A 6,046-nucleotide genomic window follows, 5' to 3' on the forward strand; every position below is an offset into this window, starting at 1 on the left:
TTGAGAGATTTGACACAATCAAAAGAAAGAGACGGATGTGCGTTGGGTTTGTCCCTGGCATCCAGAGGTCTAATCATCGTCCATGATCCCTCGGCTGATGCATAGACCTCCAGGCCCAGCCCACTCCTCCATAAATCCATTCCTCCTCCTCCTCTCTCTCCTCCTCACCCTCATCCCTCTACGCATCCTTCTTTTCCTCACTCTCAAATGGCCAGGTGTCGAAAATGGAGGGATGGGGGGGGTTGTAGGTGAGGCGGTGAGAAGGGTCTAAGAGGAAGAGGCATGGTCCCGGCACCAGTCAATCATGACAAGGTCGAGACGCGTCCAAAACTCTGGCTACATCAAAGGATTTCCGAGAGAGAGAAGAGAAGGAGAAGAGAGAGATGGAGAGGGAGAGGTTGGCAGGGGAAGGTTGACGTGAGAGCGATGGAGTGAGAGGAAGGAAGGGCAGAGAGGAAAAGGAAAAATTGATCACGAGGTTCAGTATAACAATGCAGGTATAGGCACTGGAGAGAGAGAGAGAGAGAGAGAGAGAGAGAGAGAGAGAGATGACAGACAGTTGCAGACGGATAAAAAAGTATATAAAAAGTATTAATTTAATCCTGATAGAGGTAAAATGGACTGTAAGGGACTTTGTGAGAGGGAGCGGTGATACATTAAGTGTTATAGAGAGAGCGAAAGATGGAGAGGGGACAGACAGACAGACAGACAGACAGACAGACAGACAGACAGACAGACAGACAGACAGACAGACAGACAGACAGACAGACAGACAGTTATCACATCAGTAGCAACTCGATACTGTTTAATGAGAAATGAGTTGTGGCTGCAGTGAGTCTGGAGTCTAAAGAACCAGCTCTGACTGACAGGTCAAGTGCAAGAGGACACGTCTGCAGCACGTCTGCATGCATGCACGCACACACGCACTCCCCCCCCCCCCACCCATATTACATTATTCAATCCAAAGCCCACATATTTAATCAAATGAGAGATGAAAAATGTCTCACAAATGGACACATACTGTAGTATTATTCGTACACTATAGCCTCCCAAGCCAGGCTCTGTTTGGCTTGTACACTGAGACACATTCGCACACAACACGTACAAACATGTATGCACTCTGCACACGCACACACACACACACACACACACACACACACACACACACACACGCACGTGGCACACACACAGGCTGCATGCGCAGGCACGCGTACGCGCACAGGCGCAGGCACACGTGCGCACACACACACGTGCGCACACACACACACACACACACACACACACACACACACACGCACTCACAGAGTGGGCATAAGGCACAGGCTTAGCCAACTTCTGCAAGCAGCTCCAACTTCAACTGGGCTTCCAGACCGCGTCTTAATATTCCAGAGGAGTGGCAAAGCCTCTCTTCTGCACGACCAATCCCATCGTCAAGTCAAATTTGCATTAGCAAATGGGAAAGCAGCGACGGGCTATTTGTTAATCTGATCTTTGTTTACCCAACACTCTCGTAATCCACTTTTAATTAAATAGCCGCCCAAATATGTACGAACAGCAGTTTGAGTCTGTCTCTCTGCCCACACAGCCAGGCTGAGAGAGAGAAGTTAAACAGAGCAGAGCAGCGGTTCTGTGTGGATAATATTGTACTGTATCTGGGCCCCAAAAAATATTCATGATTATTCCTAAATTATAATTTTTGTGATTTGCTTTCTTTAGAACCTTGAATAATGTTCAGTAGCCGATAAATACAAACTTAAGGGAGCTATACGTCAGCTACGTCAATTCCATTGATTCAAGCCCTGACGTAATCCATTTAAATAATCATGTCTCAAATGCTCTTTACGCTGCCGTGTTAAGTAGTCTGATGGGTGGGCGATGGGTGGGCCACAAACACTTTCCATTTTCAAGTGGGCCATGTTCCATCCAGACAGATGTTCAGAACCACTGCAGTAGAGGTCTAGGCTATACTGTGTATAGGTCTGTGTTGAGACGTATCGTCATATGCAGTCTTTCCATTTTGTATGCAAAAGAAACTTGTGTGGAAGTTTGAGACGAGCAGAGACCGATTCTATTTGCAGAATGCAGAGGAAACAAAATGAAATCTAATCAGAAAAACACACACACACACACACACACACACTACACGCACGCACACACACACACACACACACACACACACACACACACACACACACACACACACACACACACACACACACACACACACACTACACGCACCACTGTATTACACAGTATAAGGCTACAGTACTGTACTCTTATTGAGAGGTAAAGTCTACATGTAGAAGGTTTCCGTGGGTCACTTCTGGAAATCCGGTTCATTCCATTGTCTGGTCAAATATCTCATTCTAACCCGACAATGCATTTGCAAATCCTATCTGTGTCATAAACCAGCCTCTGCGTAGTTTGAATAAATCATATGACGCGCACGTTGCACACTCGCATGCATGCACGACAGCGCACGTGCGCCGAATGCAACCGAATGCACACCCTCGTCAGGGATACGGAGCCCCCTATTCAACACACACACACACACGCGCGCGCGCGCGATACGGCAGCATAATGTTCTTTATCTATTTATGGTTAATGCTGGTCCATCCGGGGCTGTGGTCCTGATAATGCAGCAGATACCTGGTAGGCAATTACAGCCCCTTCCCTGATGTCGTCGTCCCCCTCCCCCCAAACTCACACTCTGCAATAAATATGCACTGAGAATGACGGGGTGGGGGGGTAAATATCACCCACAGGCTGAATGAAGCCAGCGAGGGGCCAGACTTGGATCCGTATGTGTCGGGCAGTAAGTCAGCCAGCTCTGACAGCAGACACATTGTCATTCACATGTGTCTTCTGACTGTACGCCGCTTATGGAAAAGCAAACAGCCAGTGGTGCCGATGGTGTGCACGGGGACATTGTGTCCCTATCAGAGTATTAGAGGTGACATGGTATTATCCCCCGCTCTGCACGCATGAGAGAGGGAGATATCTGAATAATGTCCTTCTTGAGGAATATATATTGTGTGTGTGTGTGTGTGTGTGTGTGTGTGTGTGTGTGTGTGTTTTAAGAGAGAGCGAAAAGAAAAAAGAACCAGACGGACGGACAGAATGTGTCGTACTCCACGCGCGCACACACACACACACACACACACACACACACACACACACACACACACACACACACACACACACACACACACACACGACTTTGTGTATTCAAGCTGTAAGTCAATGCAGACAGAATCGTCTACGTCGGACAAAAGCCGCCACCGCCATCCTGAAGGTGCATTGAATGACAAAGGGCCAACTCCATTAACTGAAGCTAATGCTCCCAGAGTTTCACTGTTATCATTTGATGGACATTTGGAGAACCAGGACAAGGGTACCACACTTGGTATTCTTTAGCATGCATGGCCACAGTGAGAGAGCGTCTCCTCTGTGCTGATATACTGTACAGTACAAGCTGGTTTGTTACTCGTTAGTGGCGATATATCGCTATCTTTCACTTTCAAGATTTTTTTAAAATCTTCCAAAAATTCCTGTGAGTTTGTATATCGGCTATTTTGGAATAGCCCACGCTATAAGATCTAAAGTGACACAGATGTTTCCACGGTTTTGACAGGTTAAGGTTTGGACGTTTGGCAGAATGGCCGTCTTATCACTTTTGTTCATGAAGACATTTTGAGAGCTGTGCACTGAGATTCTGTGATGGTGAATTTCAAATAATTCTCAAATTGAGCCATTTGTTGATTCCAAATAAGTTGCTGACACGGGGCAGAAATCTGTTTAGAGCACATCATGGCCACACAGCGCTATAGGCTACAATTGCTATATTGTTATGCATGTGCACGCATACTAATGCACGGAAATAGTGAAGTTCTTCCATCATTATAAAGTATTAATGCTCAGTGTATTACCGCTAAACACAAACAGTCACAAGACCCTATTTTTGGAGCTATACCAATCACATCGCATTGGCATTTGGCAGGTGGTTTCAGTCAAGTAAATGAGAGCCTAATCAGCAAGGGACAGGTGAAGGTTATTTTGATATGAGGAAAACAATCACACAATGTCTAAAGAATAGGGTCATTTACCAACTTGGAGGCATGTTTATACATTTTACATTTTCAGTGTTAAAATAACCCCAGATTTAAAGAAAATTTTAATTAATCTCAATTAACTCAATTAATCATGACTGAAAACATGGCAAATGCTGTGAAAAAGATGTACTGAAATGTGGAATAAGACAAGCTAGTAGCTACAGTATGAGATGTATCGGGCAATAGCCTATTTTTGTCCATTTAGTTGCTGAAGGTGCACCCATATATAGACATCTCTGAATCTCAAACACTTTTATATATTTTGCTGAAAATAACTGGATTGTTTCTTACACTGAGAATTACGTTTCTTAGCACCAGTGCCATTTATTAACTGCATTTGTTTTATCCACCCACTATAGTCTGTTTAAGATTCTACTCATGTGTCCGTTGAGTAATTGACTGATTGATTGATTAAATAATGCATCCATATTTAACACTTAACTAGATTGATAGCAGAGCACACCATGTAAACATTTATTTCCCTATGGATCTGCTCGAGATGTGATTTCTTGCCCCATGTGAGCATTCTATCTCAAAACTAGAGGGTATGTCTGACTCACTGATAAACTGCATGAATCCAACTCCGAGTTGACAAATAGCTTGCGCTGGTCGCCCACGCTGGTATTCCTCTGGCACCGTTTTAGCAGGTCTTACTGGGCCAGCTCAATAGGTATCTCAGGTTAAAAACATTGGGAGTTGTGTGGATGGCAAAAGTCCAAGTTTAAGAGTCCCTCTGTTATTTCCTTTTTTCAGTGTTGTCTCTCGTGGCATGGTGAACACACCACTTCTTCACAGTACACCTCAACTTCTGCCTGCATATGGTGTTGTGTGCATCGCTGGTGTCTTCAAACATCATTATGAGTCAAGTAAGTGTGATTTAAAATCTCTAAAAGACAAGGTTCAACTGGGATTTTCAACTGCTCTGGGGCCAGCTGGTGTCCAAGAAAAGCCTGATATTGATATGTGTCTATTTGGAAAAGTTTTACTGCTTTGTATCTTCAAAAAAGTGAAAGGCATCACTACGGAACTGATTTGGCTGACGGGCCAACAGATCCCAAATCCCAAATGTTTTCAACAGAAACAGAAAGCCAACAGTGCAATTAGCCTACAGTATATTGTCCCTGAATAGTCTGTAATAACGGCATCAATAGAGTACCACAGATCTATAACAGTCAAACAGAATTCCAGTTCATTATGTCCAGTCCATCGGCAGCGTTTCAGTGTGGAAACACCTTCATTTTAACGCGCTGTAAAAACAAACTGCCTGTTAGTCGCCTTTTAGTGCTGCTCAGCCATGAATATTCATCGACGTTTCACTTTTCTCATAACGCGGTGCTCATAAAACGAGGAGCGGAGCCCCCTCTAATACACCCGTCCTTCCAGGGAGAGAGTATTAAGAAGAGATTTAATAGAGGCGTTAACCTGGACAGACTCATTATCTCTCTATTAGCCCCTGTCGCTACACACTATGCACTAGCAGGGGCCGCACCAGGCCCTCTATTGGGTAAGCACTCGCATTCGCACACACACACACACACACACACACACACACACACACACACAACGCACAGACACAGAGCTAATATAGGCTAATTTAGTAGCCACTGCTGCCCAGCAGTAATGGCTGAGGAAAATGACTTCCCCTCCTCAGACTTGATTTACGACGCTGGTATATTTGTTGTTTTTGCGTGCGTGTTTGTCTCTGTGTGTTGCACCTGTGCGTGTGCACTTGTGTTGGGGGGCTGGGGGGGATTAGAAACAAACGCATACACAATTGCAGTGTGAGCGTTCAGGGGAATTTGCAGACTCACACACGGATTTGAGTGTGTGCGTGCTTGTAAAGAATGCACGTTTGTGTTGGGAGGTTATTACAGATATCAGAACAGTACAAATAGATTAGAACATTGTGTTGATTTAATCTCCTAGTGACACCT

Source organism: Protomyctophum bolini (assembly GCF_963924005.1).
Source record: "Protomyctophum bolini genome assembly, chromosome: 14".
Lineage (NCBI taxonomy): Eukaryota > Metazoa > Chordata > Actinopteri > Myctophiformes > Myctophidae > Protomyctophum > Protomyctophum bolini.